General features: G+C 35.3%; 1 protein-coding gene across 4 annotated transcripts in view; it reads left to right on the top strand.

Moving 5' to 3' along the window:
• Positions 1 to 25,426, top strand: part of LOC141462280 (uncharacterized) — a 236,355-nt gene that overhangs the window by 179,716 nt on the left and 31,213 nt on the right. For all 4 annotated transcript variants that reach the window (XM_074144015.1, XM_074143988.1, XM_074143997.1 and 1 more), the window contains one exon: positions 17,639 to 17,739. The gene's annotated coding sequence lies outside the window, so the exon portion shown is untranslated. The remainder of the gene's footprint in view (positions 1 to 17,638; positions 17,740 to 25,426) is intronic.

The following is a 25,426-nucleotide window of genomic DNA, read 5'->3' as shown; positions in this document are numbered from 1 at the left end:
ATGCATTTAGAAAGAGCTCTCATGCAACTTGTGAGAGGCTAAATGGTAGGTTGCAATATCCTAAAAGCAAAAACGTTTTTTTGGATCTAATTTAAAATACTTACACGACATTTTATAGCTATCCCTCTCTCTCCCTCTCCTATTGCGTGTAAGTGGGAAATCTTGCAACTTAAAGCCACAAAATAAATCTTTCAAAATCAAATATGAATGATTTTCACTAAGTTTACTATATAATCCATAACAAGAAGTTAAGCACAAAATATAAAATTACTTATACATTAAAATACTAATAAATAGAATAATGCCAATTTCAAAATGGACACTATACGGAGAGTTAAATGTTAGGAAAGAACAGTTCATAAACGAATCGAAAAAATGTATATTTTTTTTACATTTTCCTCTTTAAATTAGATTCTATTTTAGTTGTCTGCGATTTTCCGTTCTCAAAAGTTGCATTGGCCGATTTCCTTAGCATATGTAACATGCTATAAATTTTTGTTTCATGTTTGTTTCCGGAAAAACTTATTTTTATGCATTTCTGAGGGAGGTGTAGGAGGTGAAGTGCCATTTCACTGTATTGTACGGTATCATCACCTAACTGATATCAATAAGAATTTAAGATGTTAATAGTAGTGTTTGTAGTTGAATGCCTTGTTTTTTCAGGCGGGCTTTACGTTCAACAACTAAATTGAGAATTTACTTTGTTGCTGAAATTACGCTCTTACCGGAAGTGTGCATCCCTGGTACGGTTTCCTTCAAAGCTCTTGTTATTGAGATAAGGACCTAGTTTTGGGAGAAATCTTTTTGTAAAAAATTATTTTGAGGGGAAGTTCAGGAACGTCTTACGTTCCTCAGAAACCCTTTATTATAGTGTACTATAATGAAATTATCTAACATTTAGGGTGTATTTATCTTTAGTTTGAACAGCCTATTTATGGTGCAATATTGTTTATTTTCGAGAAATTTACCTTTTTTAAAAATAAACTAAAACGACCATGTGAGAGAATAATCGTACTAAATTGTCATGTTTACTTACACTAAAAAAAAAGAAAATGAAATGAAATGAATGTCAACTTAATTAAAAATGTTGGAAAATAAAAGTAATTATACATAGTGACGTAAGAATTAAGTACATATTAGCGGAGGGGACAAAATCTGGGAGAGATCCAAGTGTGATGAATATGACGCGACAAGTTGTAAGAGAGGCAGACACAGAGAGCGGCGGCAACGTCTTGTTTTGACTGGGAACTAGAGGCAGAACGGGGGCTGGTGAAACTTGTTCGTCTGCTGCACCGCCAATCCCTCGGGGGGTGGTGGCTAGGATCCACCCGGGCGCCCGAAAGAGGGTTTGGTTTATTTGGTCGGGTGGGCTAAATAGTTTTTGGTTCGCGAGGAGATATGGGGTGGTTAGGTGAGTGGGAGGCGGGGATCGGTGACCCGAGCCGGGCCGTGATGGGCTGCACTCGGTCGATACGAGACGTCTGGTCCGGTCCGTGACGAACCACCGTCTAGACCCCGGGCAGACGCTGCGACTATGCTACCATACCCTTCTCGTTCTAGCTCACTTCCTCTCCAGCAACCCCTGCTCTGCCAATCCCCACTCCGGCCATTCTCTTGGTTCTTGCACGCTACCCAATTCTAAACTACCCGGGCCAAAAGCGTACTTCGTTCATACTCTGCTGGCCCCAGTTCTCTCCAACTAAACTTCCCTCTATTCCTCTCTTCCAGCTTAACTCTTCGTCTTCTCTTCAGAATTGTGCTAACTCTCACACACCAGCTCCAACAGTTTCCCTTGAATAAACCAATAGCGAAAAGGGATACTAACTCACAGACACACACACACACACACACACCTAGAACCCTGCTAGATTTGGAGTGTGAGATGCGAGCTGCAAGGTTTCTCGTTTCTCTTCTATCTAGGTCCTCGCTCTATCTCACTCATTCACTTCTAGTTCGATTAGCGGCCAGGGTCACACCGATATCCCCAGGACCTTTCTCTCTGAGTTTCCAACCAGTGAGTGGAGATATCATGCATACCAACATACAGTGGGCGTAACTTTCTTTCTTAAATTTTCCTTCATCTATCTATTTCATATCTTTTCTTCTCCTTCTTCTTTGATATGTTGTTTCCTTTATACCTCTATCCAGGATTTTCCCAACGCCTTTAATGCTGAAATACCACACTCCTTGTAACATAAAAGTTTTCTCCGAAAATGCATGTTTTGTGCTCCACTGAGCCTGAGAATTTTTTCTTCTTAAATTGGGATGTCGCGTAAAAATGTAGGTTTGTCTTTCCTGACGTTAATGCATGTGATCATGATGGCTGAAAAACGGAATTAACCCTTGGGTTAGATTGGAAATTTCGTTTAGTGGGCTGTGCTTTTCGACTAAATCAGCACACTGGATCTGCCATTTCCGTGCAAATCTGGAAAAAGAAATTACTTCCGTCAAGTCGCACTTTCGACGTGTTTCTACCAAAACTTTAGTTTTGGAAATAGGACCAAAACGGTATACCTTGTTTTTATTACCCAGGATATTTCCTTAACAGATGCGAATCATACTCACACGACTTCCTCAAATTAAAAATTCTTTTAATCTGAATTGAAATGTGACGATTTGAACTGATTCAAAAAGAAATAGATCAAGAGATTTTGACTTCTGAGGTGGTGTACCTCAAACTGAAAAATTTTAGCTTCCAATTTAATCTTCTTTAAAAATGTAATTGTAACAGGTCTCTTTCATTTCATTAGAATTGTACATTAGGAGAAAATATAATCTTCTACAATTCAGATTACGAATAGAACTTACAGCTCAAGAGTTGTATAGCTGCGGGTGTACAAAATTTGAAGGAAACTGATGTCAATTTCGGAATAAATTGCAAACATATTTTCAGTATAATGTCACTTCCAGGAGATATCCTTGCCATTTTTCAATCGGAAACAGCATTCATTGTTCTGGGCCTGGAAAATTGTTGTCGTAGAGCCTGTACGGTCAAACATTCCATTTGATTCAAGTCCAGTTATGTCCTAGGTTAGCCCCTGACTGGAGTCGCTCTTATCTGTAAGCTACCAAAAATTAAATAATTTTTTTTTTTTAATTTATTAGTTAAGTTACACGAGCGTTAGATGCAATTTATTAGTAACAATGACAGTAACTGACACCATTACAAACTCACTAATTGAGGTGAGAAGTTACCCAGTCGTTACTCCCTAAGTTGTCTTCAAGATTAGCTACTCTCTTCAGAAGAGAGGAAATCGCGAGGCCACTGGCGTAAATGAAATAAATAAAATAAAATAACGGTTAACGCTAGGCTTAAAAACGTTCCCAAACTCCTGACGTCAGTCTTGAGGAAATTTATTGTCTTTATCTTGATTTCACTCACAATATAAATCCCATTCATTAATGAATATTCTCCACCAATGCGTAGTCTTCTTTACATTGTCACCACAAAACAGCAAATATATATATATATGTGGTTCCAAACCAGTTCATTGCTTTAAAAGCATTACTTGGGTATGTAGTAAATACCAAAATCCAACAGTTGAAAATTTGCAGAAATAACTTGTGCCATTCTGTAATCATATAAATTTGTTTATATACTCAAATATTGTCACAAATATTAGATCTAAAATAATATTTAATTTTATTAAATCAAATTCTATACTATTTTAATTAAAATAATGTCCAGAGTGAGTGTGGGTATACAAGGCAGCTTATTAAAAGGCAAAATTTAATAAACTTAGCTTTCTCATCGCCCACTTCTCTCGATCGCTCCCTCTCACAAGCGCTCTCTCTCCAAGTATAAATATACATATATAATATTTACATGAACGTAATGATATCATTAAAATGAAGCAAAGTAAATCTCTGCTGATTTCCAACATAACGACCACCTTTCTTAGCAAAATATAATATTAAATAGAAGTTTTATTATCATTATACCAGCTTTAAAACTATAAAATAAATTTTAATCACAATATTATAATTTAATGAGGTAATTAATAAAGTTTATATATGTAGTGTTTAACTTTTAGAAGACAATTCATTTTAGATTTAACTCTTCGTTTTTCTTTTTTAAAATTAAATAAAAGATTTTCAAGCAGATTTTCTTGGAGTTAGGTTCTTAATTTTAATCGCATTTGTTAGCTCATCTAACTGAATTAATCTTCGATTTTTTTTTACCTTGTAGAGGATGGTTTTCATTGCGAAAAGGACTATCTGTTACACTGGGAAGATAAAAATATATTACGGGACGATCCGATCCACCAAGGCACAACCCATTGAAACTCGAATGTAACTCAGCTACGAGGTGTGTTCAAAAAGTAACGGGAATTTTTAAATTTCGCGGGTTTGGAGAGTCTGATTGTAAAATTTTTTTTTTTATTATGTTGGTACACATGCCCCTGAAGTACGATAAAATTTTCAGTAATATTCATTGTTTACTTCTTAAGTGGCAGCCGTTAAGGTTAGACGTGTTTTTCGAGCTTGGCGATTTTTGTTTGTTAAAAAAAATGGATCAAAGAATTTGTATTAAATTTTGCGTAAAAAATGAAATAAAGTGTAATAAAGTGTGTGAAATGTTAATAAAGGCATATGGTGAGTCTGCTATGAGTAAAACAAGAAGGTGGTATAAGCGTTTCCAAGATGGCCGCGAAAACGTTGAAGATGACGAACGACCTGGACGTCCAAGCACATCAACAACCGATGAAAACGTGAAAAAAGTGAAAGAAATGGTTATGAACGATCGCCGAATCACAATCAGAGAAGTCGCTGATGATGTTGCCATATCAATTGGCTCATGCCATGAAATTTTTTCGGATGTTTTGGGTATGAAACGTGTGGCAGCAAAATTGTTGAATTTCGAACAAAAACAGCGGAGAATGGAAGTTGCTCAAGAGTCACTCAATGAAGTCGACAACGATGCGGATCTACTGAAACGTGTTATAACAGGTGACGAAACATGGGTTTACGGATATGATGTCGAAACTAAGGCTCAATCTTCCCAGTGGAGGCATTCTGGATCGCCAAGACCGAAAAAGGCTCGACAAGTGCGGTCGAATGTGAAGGTTATGCTCACTGTGTTCTTCGATTTTAATGGCATAGTACATCATGAATTCTTGCCACAAGGTCAAACAATCAATAAGGAGTACTAGCTACAAGTTCAACGCCGTTTGCGTGAAGCAATCCGAAAAAAACGCCCGGATTTGTGGCAAAACAATTCATGGATTTTGCACCACGATAATGCACCTGCTCACACTTCATTGCTTGTTCGTGAATTTTTGGCCAAAAACAAAACTTTAACGATGCCCCAGCCTCCATATTCGCCAGACATGGCTCCATGTGACTTTTTTCTATTTCCAAACATAAAGAGAACATTAAAAGGCCGTCGTTTTACAAGCATAGATGACACTAAAAGCGAATCGCTGAAAGCTATCACAAAGATCGAGTTTCAGAAGTGTTTCGAGGATTGGAAAAAGCGCTGGCACAAGTGTATTGTATGCGAAGGGGACTACTTTGAAGGCGACAATATTAATGTAGATGAATAAATAAATATTTTTTTCAAAAAACGAAAATTCCCGTTACTTTTTGAACACACCTCGTACATTGTTCTGGTCGGCAGGATAAAATGTACCCTTTAGGAAAAGAAAATTGCAATCTACAGTGTTTCATTGATAAAGCTTTGATAAAAAACCTATGATGAGCATCGTTTGATGCAGTAAAAGTTACTTCGGAATAAAAGGTATTTACCTATAATTGTTAGCTAGATACCTATTTCTAAAACAAATATAAATTATACAGATTTCACTAGGCAATCATGCTATGGCCTTATAAAGGGAAATGGGATGTCCTCAAGGTGGAATTTTCTTCTCAAAATTTCACTGAATAAACTACTTTTAATGATGAATTCATCAGGATTTTATGTGCCTGTTTAATTTTATTGTTAAGGCACTGTCTGAGTACTATTTCAGATGAAAGTGTCCTCCTCAACAAGTTGGATCTAGTAAAGGAAAAGGGTTTTTTTGTTTTTGTTTTTTTTATCATCCCAGATTCTGCCCAACTCCCGTGGACGGCCGGAAGTAAGAGATTGGAGCACAACGGATCTTCTTACTTCAGGAGCGGGCACAATTTCTAATTCAACACATAAATACAATTAATTTCCTATTCCTCTGCCAATTCTTCCCTGGGGAAGTCACTATCTTCAGCCATAGTCTTGTTTTTGAATGGCTCTTGAAAAAAAATCCAATTTATTTCCAAGTTAAGTGTGGATTGATAAATCAATTGTACAATAATTTTATTGCGCAAATTTTCACATAATTGCGTAAATAAATGTTTAGATGTGGAAATGTAACGTAAGCACATCTAAGAATCTATCGATTCTTAACATTAGATTCTGATCGATTGTTTGTTAATCAGTGAACAATAAATAAAAATTCATTGTTTTGATCTGGATCAAATAACTTTGGGTAACATTAATTGGGCTTTTAGTTAATTAGATCAAGTCAGCTTTGGTATACAATGAGATCATTTTTTTTTTTCCTATAGAAATAAAACAGAAAGGTTATATTTTCAGTACAGCTTCAGGGTTTTATTGGTAATTTAATTAAGACTTAATCTCATAGAGGTACAGGTATCAATGTCGGAAACTCCTCCCTAAACATAAACTCAATTAGAGCAGAATAAAAAAACAAGCTACTGAGTTGAAGTAATAATTTAAAAGGAAAAATGACGGTGTCAGCAACTCACACGTCTTTCAATTACTGTAACTCGCTAACTCAATTTTCTTAAAATAGAATTTGCTCAAAACAAGCTGGTCTTTAAATTAGACAGGCTCAGAATGATTAAATGAAAGCGTAATAGATCAAATACATCAAAGTGCTCAATCTTTTCTGAAATCAGTAACCTCTCACGGAAGTTTTAAACCAAAGACATTAGCCTAACACCCAATTAGTTATAATATCCAAGTTTGTATTACCATGAGTGACTGTTTAGAGTGGCGAACCTATGGCTCGCGGGAATGGTAAGTAGGTGTCTTTCTACAAAAATTGTATATTAGTTTTTTAATAAAAAATAAATTTACAATCATTTAAATTGAGTACTCGTATTTTAATTTGAAACTATATGGATTATGTAAGACCAATAAATCGTTTGAAACTAAATGTGCTTTTTGCTGCGTTGTTTCAGTATCTTTCCACGCTGACTATATAAAAATAAACAAATGGAATTATTTGTACAGGTTCAAAAATTCTTTTATCTGCCTTGTGATTAAGCTTTGGCATGCTAAAGAATTGAAAAAGCAACGAACAAACGTTTTATGTTCTGCGTATATACGTAATGTGCAGAACATTCTCTGCAAAACGATATCACGAAACAATCCATTAAAAAGCTTTTAACAATAAGCATTAGCAGAACAAAGGGTAAATTAATTTCTCAGAGAATTAAGGGCAAAAAACTCAACATTTCCGTTAATTAGTTTATAACATATTAGAGCGAACTCCATTAAACATTTTGTGCTAGTCTTAAACTTGAATTTCCCAAGAAAAGTTTAGCTGCTTTTTTGGTTTGGAGTTAAAAAAGAGTATCCAACAATGTCTGACGAAGCATTGGAAGTTCTTTGGCCAATTGCCACCGCGTACTTATGTGAATCATCATTTTCAACTTTAACGTCAATAAAAACAAAGTACTGTTTCAATATTAAAAATGCTATGAGACCTTTAATAATATTTAATTTATTGTGTGAAGGTTAACAAGCACATCCTTGTTATTAACAATAACTAAACTATTTCAATACGAAACATTTTTTATGGTTTTCTAGTTTTATTGCACAATAAAAGTTTATTCGTGATAATTTAAAATAATATTTATACTTACGTTTTTTATTTTTAAAAAAAGTGTACCTTGGAATGTCTTGAGACAAGAGACTTACCTGGAACCCCCCCCCCCATACGAGACTTAAACGTACCGAACTAAACAAACGATACAAACTTCTAGCCAGACTACTCGACAAACGCTCAAAACTCTCACTGCAGAACAAACGACGACTCTACACAGCTCTTCTCACCACCAATATGGACTTAAGGACTCGAACTTTACGGAATAGCTAAAAAATCCAACATCATAGACCGCAAACACTCTAATCCAAAATACTCCGCCGCATATTAGACAATCCATTTTATGTTAGCAACCACACAATACATTCAGATCTCCAAATTCCACTCATCTCCGAACTTGCCAAAATCCGATATAAAAATTTTCATCATAAACTCTCATTTCATCCCAATCCTTTAGCTGCAAACTTGTCTTCAACTACACTACCCTCCAATCCTCGAAGACGGCTGAGGCGGCCATCAGTGGATGACGGTCATTCACGTCTGCCACGTTATTTATATACACTTATCTCATTTACTTATTGGGCCCTGTAGGTACAGGTGTAAATTTTAATTAAAGGATAAAAAAAAGAAAGTGTTGATATTGTTTTGTTGTTTTAATTGATTTTATAATTATTAATATTTTTCTAAATGTGTAAGCCAAAAATCAATAACGGTTTTCTTATTTTTCTAAACTTCAATTTTTTCCTGTTTAAAAAAAAAATCGATGATAATTTTAGCGGTGTTACGGCCTGATGTTTTCATATATAAGCTTATATCCAATATGACCGTAAATCGACTTATAGCCTAATCATTAGGAGTTAAGATATAAAGAGATCGGCAAGAAATGTTTACTCTAAAAAGGGGCCGTGGTCGCAAAAAGTTTAAGAAGCACTAAAGGTCTAAAGTCTAGAGAATCAAAGAAACCTCGAAGAAAGTATACCATTTCCAGTCAGTTGGCATCCTTCCAGCTCAAATTTTGGCAACAAAATTTGAGCTGGAAGGATGCTTTAGATAAGCACTATTATAAGCTTGTACAACGTACTGAAACGGCACTTTACGCCAGCTTGCCCATAAAGTCACCGCTTGGTTGAAGTTTTCGGGTAAAGTTTTTTTAAAATAAAATTGACAGAACTTTATGTATTAAATGTTCGGATAAATCCTTAAGCTCCCGATGGAAGCTCCATTTCGGGAGTTTATCCCGGACACTTCACTTCCTCTTGCCTCAATTAAGGGAAAGTTACTTTGCCCCAAAATGATTTCATAACCAAATTCCTAAGGTTTGTGTCTCTCTTATAAATTATAAAATAAATAACAAAAAAATGAATCTCTCAGTAAATACCAGTATTTTAATATCAAGATTTTTTTTTTACTGTATGTACCAGTTTTATTTACTCTTTTATTATTCGTATGTTGGTAGAATACTGTTGTAGATTGTCAAGTAAGGGCAAGACACTCCAGGGATGTCCCCTGAAGGTGGAGGACATGACTGCAGAACCCCAGAGACATTCTTCTCGCTTGTCGGTCTCCTCCTCGTCCACCAGTAAATTCTGAGCACTGAGCACCGTAATAAACAATTCAGAACAGCCATTTTTTTTTCTTTCTTTTTATAAAGAAAATGTAAATTTTGTCATAGTGTTATTTATTTCTGAGCATGCTGAAGTATTGTGTGTTTCTAAGCATGTAGAAAGAATATCTCAAATTATTAAATAGAAGGACCGAGATTATCTTACCCTTCTTACTAATACCAAACATTCTTTCTCTTTTAATTCACTAATGGGGGCGCATCGACTGCCGAGATCATTGATGACCATCTTTTATTCTTTTTTAATTTTTATTTTTAAGTTTCGAAAAATGTATTCTTCAAGACTGAATTTGTAATAATAATTTCTAGCATTAAAAAAACTATATTTTTAAAAAGAACGTGACTCAGAACAGATCAACTATTTAACTAACCATTATTTGTTAGTGTTTAAACAATTATTTTAGTTTCCTTTACTTCCCGTAAGGAGAAATTGGCGATCGTGCAGATTTTGGAATTTTGATTCGTGGTTTGAAGCTAACCATAGCTGCTATTAGCCTAGCCACCACCTGCCTTTAGCCTAGCCTCCACCTGTCTTTAGCCTAGCCTCCACCTGCCTTTAGCCTAGCCACCACCTGCCTTTAGCCTAGCCTCCACCTGCCTTTAGCCTAGCCACCACCTGCCTTTAGCCTAGCCACCACCTGCCTTTAGCCTAGCCTCCACCTGCCTTTGGCCTAGCCTTCACCTGTCTTTAGCTTTTCTACTTTAAACTAGTTTAAAGAAAATCGTTATAAATTTTAATTTTAAGTTCCTGCCATTTTACACACACCGTCAGTATAAAACCTCTTTTTCGGAACGAGTGGTCTCAAAACAAATATTTCTTGTGAAATATCGATATCGAAAATTTTATTCGTTTGCAGAATAAATTGAACTGACTGACTGATTAACTTCGAAACGTTTCTAAAGAATAGAAGAGAGTGTAGATTTTTTTATAAAATCAGAAAGTAAAGCGTATTTATGCAAGGAGAATACATAAAGGTGATTGGTAAATCCTGGACAGACTCCTCTTTCATCCCCTCCAACCGCCAGTAAGTGTTTTTCTGATTGAATTACTGGCATAAATCGAATTTATCGTAAAATATAATAAAAATATGTTTAAATAGAAAAATAATGTTCCCTGATTCAAATAACAGTAATATTAAATTTAATAATGCTAATAAAGTAAAAGTACGATAAAGTAAAATACAAAAAAATCTATGTATAAAATCAAGGCTATAACCGTTTGGAACTTGTCTAGCACTCATCCCACAGCCACATTAGAATTTTCCATTAGTGTGTAAAAGCAATTTCCCTCGAATCCTTCTTCCTCCTTATTGGCGCACTTTTCCTTCTTCTCTTTAAAGCTGTACACTATATTTAGGTCAGTACAAAGTATCTGGAGAAGAGATGATGGAAGGAGGCTGCACATCTAGTTTCCCTATTGTTGCCCTCGGAAATAATCTTCAAATAACCGTAAGTGATTTAGTTCTCTTCACTGGATGAAAACTTAGTACGCTTGGTTAATCAAATAAAATAGATTTAACAGTGGGGGAAATATTCGGGTCAAAAAATTACATCTAATCCATAGAATGCAATTTATTTCATAGGGGGTTTGGACTGAAAGTTAACACAAACCACCGCAATTCTGGAGAGCAGAGTTTGCCATTATATTCTGCAAAATATGAGAGCCCTCAGAATACGATTAATCTATTTTCTAGGGCTTAAAGTAGCCCTAGAAATTGCAGTTGTAGAATAATGTACTGCTAGCAGAATACCATGTTAAAATAAATTTGAAGTCGTACTCGAGAAAATAAGTGAAAAATGATATGGTAAAATGGTACTTCTGATAGAGCGTTTTTTAATTGTTCACTTGAAATGAAGTATAAAGTTTGAGCTTAATAAATGCGAATATATAGGTTTCGTGACCGTAAATTGTTAAACTAAGGATTCAAGATTGGCGAGGAATCGGTCAAATAAAAAACAAACTCGTCTTTTTGCCAACGTTTCGACAAATATATTGTCTTCTTAAGGGCCTGGATATTTCAAATACAAAACAATTTACAAAGTCAGTAACATAGAAAAACAGTAAAACAAAAATAAACAGTAAAATACAATAAATTCTGTATAATTATTGAAAATTACGTGGCTATGCGGGTTGGTTGAGTTACAGAAACTAAGAGCCAGAAATGGAGAAGCAGGTATATATGTACAGATATAGCGGGACTTACACGGGAATTTTTGGTAATTACAATGGGACAGATACAATAGACTAATTACAACAATTCTATTATATATTATATTTAATATAATATATTTGTCGAAACGTTAGCAAAAAGTCGAGTTTGTTTTTTTATTTGACCGATTCCTCGCCAATCTTGAATCCTTAACTTAATAAATGCTCCAGTTGCATATAGAAGAATGGGGGCCAAAAAATACCTCTTTGCCCTCGCTGATGACTTGGGAAAAGTTGAAGTTTCCCTGTACAAGAAAAACACCCAATCCTGTTTCGTTCTCTTCCTATGTGAAAATATAGCTCAATCTAAACAATTTCTTCACTGTTGATAGAATTGTATAAGAAAGGAATAATAGAAGGAATAGGGTAAGGTAACAATTGAAGGATTTCTTTCTATTTGCCAAGAATGGCGGTATTGTGTTAATGCTACCAACACCAAAGCTGTGTTGTTAACCTCTAGGCTCTTTATTCCTTTATTATAATGGCTTCTTTTATTTATTTTTTTTGTATCACATTGCTGTCTGACCTGTGCTTACATGTGTCCTTAACTGACCTGGGTTTTATTCGCTTTATTGCTTTCATCGCCGAAATGGGTTCGCTCAGGGACACTCATTTGGCTATCATTTTTCATTGCATAGCAGTTTCGAGTTTTTCTAAATTTTAACTGGAATTACAAAAAAATAACTCTCGAGAGGCTTTGATAAAAAAGAGAGCAGGAGCGCTTCGCATTTCCTTTTCTAGGCAGAATAAAGTAGAGGATTTAATTTGTTTAGATTGCTTAGGATGCCATCGGGGATGCTCACTCGCTATTCGGCCTCCATCTCAGACACCTAATTTGGGTAGTTAGACGTAAAAAGCCTAACTGGAAAAATACCTGAATTCTTCTTTGCCTAGTATAACGTGGAAATAGTGTGGGAAAAATCTAAGAATAAGGAAAACTGTGAGAAGTTTTCTCCGTCTTCTTATATTCGGACACTGTGTGCGTGTGTATTTCCTTCTGATACAGTTTTGCCATCAGGAGGCGCTGCTACCTCTACATCCTGTATGTCCAATATTGTACTCTCCTATTTCCCAAATGTCTCAGCTCACCTAGAACGTTCTGCCAGTCGATACACAGCCACTATGAGCGCGCGTGCGTCCGTGTGTGGTATCCTCAGGTCGATATGTCTCTCTCTTATATCCATCCTTTCCCCTCTCTCCCCCCCCAAAAAAAACTACAGACCCTTCAGCTTGCAATGCTTTATCTTCCAGGAAGTCCCTTCTACTTGTATGGCCCAAACAGTTCGATTGTGGTATGTCGCTCGAATCTCCTTCTAGTGTACATTTACCAATGCCACACAACATAATTGTTAGTAAAAATCTTGTACGAAGCATTCACGCTTATCATACGCTCTTGGATAAGAGAAAACGCTGTCAGAACGCGAATTAGGGTCTGCAGATTGTGGAATTTAAAACTTTTAGGAAATCATTTTAGCTAAATATTTTTGGTCATTAATATGTCGATGAAGATTGAAATTTCATTCTATGTTCGCACATCTCTGACTCATTGACGACATCTTTATGTGATGGCGCAATGATTTTTTTGGGGTCGCTTTATTCGGGTTTGTACCGGACATTGTGAACTGAGTTATGATAAATAGAACGTGTAACGCAGATGTGCTGATTATTAACAATTTGGTTAACTGTATTACTGAATAGTTGACACAACTATTCTTCGTAAAAAAAGTAAGAAATTACTGTAAAATTGTAAGGGAAATTGTGGTTGTGAACAAAGATTTAAAAGAGTTTTTACAGCAAACTTTTCCAAGCCTTTCTTCCATTTGACTTTTCTTCTTCTTTAAAGAAAGTTTTTCTGTCTATATTTTCAATTTTCCATCTTGTTATTTACTTTGTTAATGTTTTTCTAGATATATATTATTTATTTCTCATTTTTCTTTTGAATTTTTCATTTGTTTTATTTTTCTCTTGCAGTTAAATTTTTTTTTGTTATCTCATTAGATTTTTTTTTCTCTTGCCATTATTGTTTCTGTTATTCTGGAGTTACAATATTTTTTGTTTTTTCTTATTATTATTTTCTCTTTTTTCAGTTGTGTTTTCTAGTGAAAACACACAATTTCCTTGAAATTATTAGTTGAAACTCCATGATTTTTTTTTAACGAATATTTTTTTGTAGATTTTCTGTTACACCAACGAAGTGGAATTATAATTTCAAAAATTTAAAACAGGAAAGGGATACTATCTGAACGTATAGAAGCTCTTAGAAAACGAAAATCTAAGGGATAGGCAGCTGGTTTCGAGATCTCTTCATCAGAATTACTACTCTAGTTATAATTTTTTAATTGAAAATTGTCTACTAATACTGAATTTGGATAAAATGTAACAGTTTTTGGGTTCTGCCGAATTTTTTGAAGTTAAGTAAATTTAAATACATTAAGCAACCACTTTGAATTCCCAAGTAACTGGCTAGTGAATGACATTATTCTTTTTCTTTTCTTTTTTTACGATGGCTCGGCTTTTAGAGCAACTTAAAATTGGAGTAGTGTTGGAGGTAGTTGGATAGACATGATCCAATTCTGGTGGGGTAAAATGGGCAACACTTTTGCCACTTCAAGAAATTGTCAAACCGAAACTTGACAAAAGCTGTAATATTTGCTGAACTCTCAATCAACTATTGATGGTGAACTTGACGATGAATCTCTTACGGATCAAGACGATTATACGCACTAGAAGTGAAGCAAAGATTGTGCACCCATGGATTTACAACCTTTGCAGATAACGTAGCTAACTAAGTAAGAGAATGAGCAGAAAAAGCCTCAATGGAACAATGATGTTTCGGGGAATTGGCTGAGAGATGGCAATTGGTGGAATTGAGGATCTTCCTCAATCTGCCCTGAAGGGATTCAACTCAGCCTCTCATCAGCCTCAGTCATGATTATCTCCAAGAACGCCTCTATCCAAAAGCCTAGCCAAGCCTATCTGCCGTGCTAAGGATTACAGAAATGGCAGTTCGAGAATGTGTTTTCCAAACTGAAACATCTATTATGAGCAATGACGTGACTTTCTCTAATAACTCAGTTCTCAAGATTATAACTTATTAATACTCTTCAAATTCTAAATTGCAAAACCATTTAATCCATAATTGCTGATGTTGGCACGCCATGAAATTAATAGCCAAATGTATGGAAAAAGTCGTGTGACACATTTTTTTTTGTATAATACGTCACATTATTAACGAAATACATATATATGTATACATGCACAAACAGTGAAACAACAAGAACAACCTCGCTAGAACTGTCAGAGTAGTTTTCTCGGATGGTTTTGTTTGGAGCGATGGCACTAACGCTGAAAGTTGACTGCAGAACTAGGGAAGGGATAGTTGCTGTTAGTTGCAGAGCCATGGGCGAGGGTAGTTTCACACATCAATGTCGAATATTGTTAGCTGTTGATAGTGACGTCAAGCCAAACTACCAACTATAATAGAAAGTTCACTTGCACACCTGTACTCACTAAATTGAAGCGTTATTACACCTGTTATTATTACCTCAAGCGTCAATCTTATTTTTTTTTTTTGTTCAAACTTTATTTACATTTGACACTTTAATAAGTAACATAAAGTGGAATTGAAAACTAAGTTTTGAAGTGACGTGATTATAATGGCGTCCTTTATTATTAATTTTATGATTGATTACCTTTCTTTCATTCATAATGCTCACTCCGTCCACATTGTGACTGTTTCAATGATAGGGCAATTAGTATAAAAACTAATTGTCCTACTCAAAGCGACTATGTTTTAGTGAAAGTAGCAAAAGTCAAACATTTTCAAGCTACTTGACGTCTGTTCATATAAATTTTGTTCATTTTAAGTTTAAATAAGCATACATTTTATTCTGTTGTAAAAAAAATCTACAAAGCTAGTGCAAAAAATAAGTAACATGCACTTTTATACGTACTAATCAGTGGTCGAATTCAATTATACTCCACAACCTCTGCAGCTCGGACTTAAAAAAAAACACATTGCTAAAGCCATTAACATCCTCAGTGGAAAAAAATTTTGTTTTTTAAGTTATTTAGTTATTTACAATCTGTATATTCAATATGCAATAAGTTAAAAGGAGCATATACCATTAAATGGATGCGTGAAAGGCAGGAGGAGAGAAACCACCCATTTGTACCACTCTCTATAGGATATGAATGACAATGATTATGATCTTCAGATTGCAAGAAAGTCGCGGGGCCATCGGCGATTCAGTCCGCAAGGAGTATTAGGGATACCCCTGAGGCGAGAGGATTAGAGTAAGTAGAGAGAGCAGTACGAAACTTTTGGTATTTCGTCTTGGCGAGTTGGTGTACGAATGAAGATGATGAGGTCGTTGTGAAGAGTGAGGTTATTCACGTTGAAAGGAGCGTCAGCTATCTGTCGGAGTAGTTTGACTGAAATGTCAGTTTTGGCTGAAACCCCAACAGATCTAGCCCGTAAGTCCACATAGGTTTTGTGGATAGTGTTGTACATTAAGCGTTTGAGCTCTATGCCCAATTTGGAGCGTCGTCCAAGAAGTCTGTAAAAATGTTTTTCACGTTTTGTCATTGCTTGTCTTTTAAGTCAAGTATGTGGGTTCCACCGTGAAAAATATAAAAATAAAAAACTTTGTATACATTATGTTTTGAACTCTAGTTGTAATAAGAGAAATAAGGTTTGGTATAAGTGCATGGAGTATGAAAAACCGCTCTTAGGCCTGCACTAAGCACCACATATAACGCTGACATATCCTCACAGTTTCACTTACGCTGAGGATTCCGCAATTCTTTCCGCTTACCAAGATTTGGTCCTTACCTATCGCTCCCTTCAATCCCATGTAGCCTTAAAGGAGAGCGGATTTAAAATAAAAGAAAACAAATGTAATTAATTACATTCTCGCTAAGACAAACTATCCTTCTTCCTGATTGCCTAAACCACACTCCTGTGTAGGCACAGATAGTGTAAAGTATCTAAATCTCATCTTGGACAAACACCTAACCTGGAGTCCACAAACTAGACTCAAACGGAAAGAGTTAAACAGACGATTCAAACTTCTCTCTGGACTTCTTGACAAACGATCTAAACTCTCACTACAGAATAAACGACTTACCAACACAATGATACTAAAACCTGCCTGGATTTACCGAATGGAACTTTGGGGCTCAGCCAAAGCTTCCAATATCTACATCCTTCCAGTCAAAAACACTCCGTCGAATTGCTAATTGCTCCTTACTTTGTATCAAACTCTACCTTGCACGGAGATCTCCTTGTTCAATAGGTTTCGGAAGCTACAAGAACCCGTTAAGTTAAATTCCACACTTCAATCCTAATCCTCTAGTATCCCATTTTGTTGTATTGCTAGGAAATCCTCCGAGATGGTTAACGGCCGCTGGTCACGTAATCTTAATGAAGTGCCAGTACTGTACAACAGGTAGACTGTCGTGATCATCTTCGAGAGTTTCAAAATTGTTGAATTCTTTCCACACATTACTAAGTACGTAACATTTTTTCTTGTATAAGTTTCCCTTGTTGCAGAAATGTACTGCAATTGTATGAATAAAGTCTTAAAAAGAGAGAAATAGGGATTTTTTAGCCAAATTTGCAAATTCAGTTTAGAATACATTAAAATAAATAAAATAAATTTAATTTTGACGTCCATGTGAATGCAGATTTTGCAGAGGCTACCAAAAACAAAATTAAAGAAATAAAAGTTAAATGTGAAGAAAAAAATAATAATTTTGCCCAAATTTTATAAATTTTCTTCAGTAAATTACACAAATTAAATTTAATTTTAATTAAATTTTACTGAATACAAAATATAAAAACCCAGAGTAGAGTATTGGTACTGAGTTTTAGGGTGAATTACGAATTGGATGTTGTAGGTGAATGGATTGCTGGCTTCAGCAAGCTCTTCTCTGTCTGCAGTAGCTAGCGTTAACTGATATATTTATTTGTTTTAGGGCATATGCGAGGTTATTGGAGCTCGGAAACCCATTACTGAATGACTTCCTCCGGACAGAGTACTCCCACGCACTGGATGTCAGCGTTATGGGAACTTGAGGTAAGAATAAGTTTTTTTTTTTTAATTTATTTTGAAAGTTGAACCAGCGCTATCTGAATATTATTGACACTAATCACAAACTGAGGAGAGAAGTTACCGAGAGGTATCTCTCCTTAATTCACATCTAGGATTAACTACTCTCTTCAGAGGAGTGAAAATCGCGAGGGTGTTAAATAAAAGTTAGAGGAATAGAAAATCAGAATTTTCATGAAAACGACTCCAATGGAATTCTTTAAACTTGGTATAATCAAACTTGTGAACCTAAAACTTTTATTTGAAAGATTTGCTCTGGAAAATGCCATTTAAGGGTTGTTTTGGGGAGGAGGAGGAGGTGATGGAGGCGTTATCTGTATATTATTGACACTAATCACAAACTGAGGAGAGAAGTTACGAGAGGTAACTCTCCTTAATTCACATCTAGGATTAACTACTCTCTTCAGAGGAGAGAAAATCGCGAGGGTGTTAAATAAAAGTTAGAGGAATAGAAAATCAGAATTTTCATGAAAACGACTCCAATGGAATTCTTTAAACTTGGTATAATCAAACTTGTGAACCTAAAACTTTTATTTGAAAGATTTGCTCTGGAAAATGCCATTTAAGGGCTGTTTTGGGGAGGAGGAGGAGGTGATAGCTTCTCTCACAGATTCACTTCTTTATAACACACGTTCCATCTTACACAATCATATATACGTTCTGGATAACCTTTCAAAAACAAAAAAAAGACAAAGAAGATTAAAGTCGTCTATTTCACACCAGATTTTCACATCATCTTACCATGATGAACCGAAGGTCTTTTTCGAAGATGTTAAACATTAAGAGATACTTCAAACATCTACTTGACACGAGATCCATTATGTGTACGTGGGTGTGAAGAGGTGGGGTTTGAAAAAGAAGTAAAAGAGATTCTGAACTAAAGCCTCAGAACGAGACGTAAGAGAAGTGGGGGAGTGTTTGAGGCTCATTTATCAAAGTCTCTAAAGATTCTACAAAGTTATAATTTAAAATAATCTTTACCATTAATTATTTAGACACCGATGATGTTTTTTTTTTAAGTGTCATATATTTGTTAAGTTGGTAGCATTATTTGTCGTCTGGCCTGTTAACCTTCCAATACTGTATCACTACTTGTGTGGTTGCCCGCCCCTTTTCTCGTGCCCAAAAACTGTTTTCTTCTTTTAGCAACAACTGAATAGTGTTCAATATTTCATGGTTGAAAGAGGAAGTGAGAACGGAGTTACGAAAATAACAGCCGGGAATAGTTTGTTTACATTATGTACAGTGAGACAGTAGTTTGTCTTGTGCTCATTTCTGTAGAGGGGCGTTCTTGTTCCCAGGTTAAACATCTTCACTGGAATGAAATCAAAATGACTGAAATATACCATATTTATTATATTTCAAAGTGTTTTCGGCTTACTTTTTCTTCTAGTTTTTCATCGTGTAGCAAACATTTACGGCCAAGTTTCGGAGTAGTCATTTGGAGAAAATACATTTATCTTTATGGAAATGTATGAACTGATTCCGTCAAAATCAACACAAATCACGAGGCATCTCCATAGGTAATCATGGCTTAAAAGAAATAGTTGGAGCCCCCTCTGTCGAGAATGGAGCCATGAAAATAAGGGCAAATACCATGTACTAGCCAATTGGCCCGATAACGTGCCTCTTACAATCTGCCGCCGCTGTGTAAAGAATGTAAATATATTTTTTGAGAGGTGTGTGATATTCGTCATGACAAATTTAACAAATATGCCTGGATGATGGATCCTACAATGCTACAAAAGCAAGATGGTCTGGAAATAGAGTAGAGGAAAGATAGACATCCACGACAGATGGGCGTAATTGTACAAAGAGTGGTTTTGAAAAGCGTTCGTAGAGAGAAACAAGCTATTGGTTCGTTTCTAGAGGAACAATACCCACAATTACAATCGATATACTTCAATAGTTGAGCTTGGATATCGAGATTGTACCAATTCTAATTAAGACCATATTAGTGAACTCTCGCAGCATCATCTAAGGCCAAACGTATACCAAGAACATCATTTGACTAAATTGCAACTATTGTTCTAATTGTTCGTTACGGTTATTTATTTTATTTTTGCTCCAAACTGATCACGATAACGGTAACAATAATAACAACTGAAAGAAAGTTCATAAAACTGAATTTAATTCAATCCAGATCTTTATTCTTCTTTTTATATTATCTTGTGCTGTAATAATGCTCGTTTATTTTTAAATTATCCTTTTTTTTATTTATTTTCGGCAATAAAGTGTTTGTTTACGTGCGTAAGTGTTACATAACTAAAGAAGAAACCAATTTCTTGTGTGAATCGATTGGCGCATTGTGATGCTGTAAAACTGTAAAGGAGAAAAGACCGTACAAGCGATGGAATGCTTTTGAAAAAGGAGACCACATTCAGTTTTACAAGCAGCCAATGAGGTTTACATGAGTTTTTTTTTTTTTTTTACTTTTCGATGATAAGTTGGTAAGACTGTCCAAGTTTTATTCCCATGTTTATTTCCGATTTGTTTTTGCCTAACCTGTACAAAGTAATGAAGAAAAAAGAAAATGGAATTCCATAAATTTTTATACATACGGTTCTTAGGTCCTCGTATGTTCTAAGATTGCCAACTCTCCAAAAGTTACACAGAAAGGGCTACTCATTTTGGCCTATCGCTAGAAACGCAATGGTAAGCATTTCGGTGAAGTAATATACTTAAAAGCCCAATTTATGGTTCCACTACTTACGAGATTAAAGGGCGTTGGTAGAGTTCAAAAGTATTGAAGACAAGCGATTTGTGGAAATACCTTTATTGTAAAGATAATGAAGTTTGCTAGAAGTTCACAAATACGAACTTGACATGATTTTTTTATTAAACATTTTCTTGGGGAATCTTTTTTAATTTTTGGATATTCGGGGGAAATCTAAAAGACTGACTGTCATTTAAGTCCAAAAGAACGCATTAGACCGATATTGCTAAAAGAAACTAGGGCAAAAATAATTATAGACCGAAATTTGTCCCCAAGAGAAAAACATGAATTATTTGAATGTACTATACTTTTCTCAATTTGAAGATGAAATTTGAAATCTCTATAGACCTAAACAATCCGGGAGTCATAATTGTCTACTCTTCATTTGGTTCTTTCAGCTGTCTGTAGAAATTCGCTGTAGAAGAAATACTCTAAATTTGTGTCAAATACAATCTGTGAAGACGTACTTTTTTACTCATTATTTAAGACTGACATGCCAGACTTTGCTGATTCCTCAACACTCCCAGAAACCATCAACTTAATGTTGCTACATGATCCTGTATAAATATAAATAACAACATACTCAGCTTTTCATTCTCTAGTGCCAGACGATGGTGATCCTGAATTGCCGGGAGCTACTCCTTACTCGGGAGATCTCCTTACCTTGGCTTCGAACAACATAAATTCTGTACAAATTAAGGTAACTGCATTTCCAAAATCTGTCACCTAGCTAAGCATTATAACTTAAATTATTTGCTCTTTTGATATCGTATAGTTGTCATTCCGTGCATCAATGCACACTTTCATTTGATCAAATAGTATCCCAAAAGACCTAGTTTTCAATAATGTTTGTCAGACCATGCTAGCACTATAATAGACGGAGTCAACTTCATTTAATTGTAGCTCCCAGTAATTTCAGTTATTAGCTTGACCTATCAATTCCCAATACTGCCTGCTTCTGTATTGATTGCATTAGCCACAAATTTAGAGATTCTAATTATTTATATCTCTATAGGATTATGTAGAGGCTAGCGGGGTGGGGCTTAAGATTCCAAACGAATCTCTCGGTACTTATTACCCCTTTAATGTGTCTTCCAGGTAATCATCCTAGACATCTGAGACACCATTGGCCCCGCGACCTCCCAATTAACAAGTTGGTAACAGACATTCGCACCCATAATTGCCTTATTTTGTGAAAGTAACACTTTACATGTTACATGCGTGGCAAATAGCGCAAAAATTCACTAAATATTTCATTACAGACAATAGAAAGCTGGGAATTAACACAGATGTTTTCCTCATTAAATCTTTTCTAACTCTTAAGTGAAGAAAAACTAATTTAAAAATAAATAAAAAAACTAAAGGAAAAGTAGAAGACAGTGGTGGGCGGAAAATTGTACAGAGAATCGATTGTTTTGTCTTATTTTTCTTTGGGGTAGGAGAAAATGATAGAAAAGCTAAGAAAAAGCGAAAGAACACAAACCATTATTATGTCTTGTTGGCAGACTTTATGTTCAATAATGTAAAGAAAATTCTTCGTTTTTCTATGATGGGGCGGTCAGTGGAGAAGAAAAATAAAAACTCCTTTCCGTCCCCGGGGGCAGACCGCTTATTACTTCTTTTACTACCACTGACAAACTCAATGTGTTTTATAATTTAACGGATTTAAAGGAATAGCTTTTTCCTATATGTATTGGTTAATATGTTATCGTTGATTCCAATTATTACCATTTTTAATGGGCCATTAGATATCGATTGCAATATCTTGATTTCATGATTACTTTTATGTATTGATTACTATATATTGTTACGTTCTTCTAAAAAGCTAGTATTTTAATCTGTTTCTACTCTAACTAGAACATTTTAGAACCTTCCAAGGAGTGTCGTTTAATCAGAGGAGAACCTTCACTGGTGCTATCAAGAATGTGCTTTCTGTAAGCCTTTTCAAAACTGTACTTTGGGACGATTCTTAGAAAGGTCGTCCAGTCTAAAGATTTCAATTACTTCCTTTTATTTCCTTCACAATCCTTCTATTTATCCACTTCCTTTGTGTGATTACGCGGTGGAGGAGCTCTTCAGGACACAGTTGAAAACAATTTATTTGTTTTCAGGTGATCTTAAATCTTTGTCAAAAGATTCCTGGCTATATCTTAATTTCGAGATGATCGTAATATTTGTTGGCAATAGAGGGATAGAAAAAAGGACATATTATTTTGTTTAACAATATCTCTTTAATGAGCTAATCTTTTGTAGCTCACATTTCGATTGGTTAATTTTTTAACACTTATTTAGATTTTTTTTAAATTAATTTTTTCTTTCTTAGGTTCTGTCAAAGTTGTCAAATTGTTTAATGAAAATTCAATGTAAAAATATATACTCAAATGTTAAAATAATAAATAATATCTTTGATTTTATTCATCGTAGCACGCATGTTAATTATATCTCTGACAGGTTTCGGACATTCATCCACCATGAGAGGTAGTTTAATCAGTTTGTTGACCAATTATTTTTATTGGTTTTGCTTAATTTATGGAGAAAGATGGGAAAATCCAAAATCTGCTTAGAGATGGATCAGAAGAAGTTCACCTTGTGATGATAATATGGTTTTATGAAAACTGCTTTCCAAAACATGAAGTTGAAGAGATGATTGATAGTTCAGTGCTGGGAAATTTCCAATCCGAGCAATAATTAACGATACAGAATAGTGATCTGATGAGTATTCATAATTTCATTTGAACATGGAGACCAACTGTGTTAGTTCCTGTTATTTTTGGTTGAATCTCATAAATTGACTGTAGTGGGGTTCAGAGGTAGCTTCTTTTAACCGCATCATTTTATCGCAGTGAACATTTACAATATTTATTGAATTATTTTAGAACAAAGTTTAAATTTCATTAAAATTTAATTACGAAAATTACGTTAAGAGTGAAGTTACGCGTTTTGAACACATTTTTTCAATTATCCAAGGTTCATATATTTTTGCTTTGGCTCCTTTTTTTTCAAAAAGAAAGAAACAAAAAGGCCAGAAGAGAGAAGAAAGTAGAACTTTTTCAATAAAGAGAGCAACGGATTTTATTTAAAGCCCAGTTTATCTTAAAGGTGTTATATATAAGCTTTTCTACGCTTCCTCCACTTCTCCTCTCCGCTGATTCTCCTAAGTTCTTTCTCCATTTTTCTATCAAAGCCAGTTAAATTATCTTTTGGAAAACTAGCATCCTTTTTCTCGTATTTTTGCAGTAGCTGAATTGATTTTTATAGAATGTTCGTTTACTGTACGGGCGAGAAAGCATCGAGATGGTGATGCCATTCTTCTACTTCTCTTGGGCTACATGTACGGTCCTTATAAGGACCTTGATTCCATCAATAAGAAGTCCATCTCATCAGGTTCTTCTTCTCTACGAGTTTCGCTCTGTAGCCAACTTACTTATAGGACTATTCTCTTAACCTTACACGATCTGCGTTTTCAGCGATCTGTCTTATGTTATTGTCCCTCTCTTGCTCGCCCTAAATGGTTTTACCCCAACTCGTTCTTTTTTACTCCTTAAGTCAATAATTTTCTTCGAGAATTTCTCGCGAACGGAATCCGAGCTAAATGAAAATGTGAAATTCTTGGATGATTTCTTTCAGGAAGCTTTCAGAACACAAACATATGGCATTTCTTTGAAATTCTTTTCTTTTATTTATTTATATACTTTGAATTTTGAGGATTTAATTTCATTTAAATAAAATTTAGTAATAACTCGGAGGTTGAAAGAAATTCCGAGAGCATTAGTGACAGATAGTCGAGTGAGTCGAATGAGTTCATATCTTCTTCTTTTTTTTATTTAATTTTTAGGTCAGGTTTTCTTTTATCGCGTGGAAAACACATTTGCACACATATTGAATCTAAGGGCGTCGCCCGTCTGAGAGCCGCTTGGGATTAGTTAGAAGGATGTAACGTGATGTTGTCAAGCAGCATGATGAAGCCCGGGTTAGGAGGGGAGAGGCACCTCGCGCTGCACCACCCTAGCCGGCCGACAGCGGCTCCAGTTAACTAGAAGGGATGACCCTACCGCCACTATCAGCTGACGTTGCTAAAATGCAAGGAAGCAGGGGTGGGCAGGCAGAGACCCTTGCTAACTCTGGTGAGCAAGGAAGCGTGCGTACCCTGGGATAATGGTCTTTATTAAATCTTCGCATCTCTGCCTGTACTCCTTATGGCTGTGTTCCTTTCAAAACATCTACAACATGACTCACAGCACCACCAGCAAACTGGAGGAAGTAATCCAACTCCGTGGTCGGCTGTGAGTGGGTAGTCTGAGCCGTGCGGTTCGTACTTTCTATGTGGGTATATTTCCCCACTCGGCTAGTATATTTCACCCTGCAAAGTACATCCCTTTGTTTCTTGCCCCTTACCGCCGCATCGTAGCTGTAATTCCTTCTACACGGTAACTCTATCATAGTTACATCTATTATTTATATATATTTCTATCTCTCTCACTCACACACACACACACATATATATATATATATATATATATATATATAAAATTTCTCTTACTACTAGGAAGAGCAAGTATTGCGATCGTCAAATTGACCTATGAAGACCGAGTCTTCATCAAAAATGTATACTTTTTGGAGTATGTACCATTTTTTTAATGCACTTGTATTGATCACCAACTTCCCTAGAATTATGTTGCAAAGTAATAAGAGACGAATCACAAAGTCAAAAATCGTACCTCAACTTTAGAATAGAAACAAATAAACTAAGTGTATGACCAAATAATTTCCTTATAAAACCAAATACAAAATTAACGCTCAATCAAGATGGCACCTGCTGACACCTGATTGTAACCTCAACAGAGTATAACCTCTATTCACCGACTACTTTTAGTGGTTAAGAAAATTATTTATCTTATATGTAAGTTTACAATACCATCGCCAAAACCTGAGTTATAG

Source organism: Rhodnius prolixus, unplaced genomic scaffold (assembly GCF_049639745.1).
Source record: "Rhodnius prolixus isolate KJV_2025 unplaced genomic scaffold, Rpr scaffold_1, whole genome shotgun sequence".
Taxonomy (NCBI): Eukaryota; Metazoa; Arthropoda; class Insecta; order Hemiptera; family Reduviidae; genus Rhodnius; species Rhodnius prolixus.
This window is presented reverse-complemented; position numbering and strand designations above follow the sequence as displayed.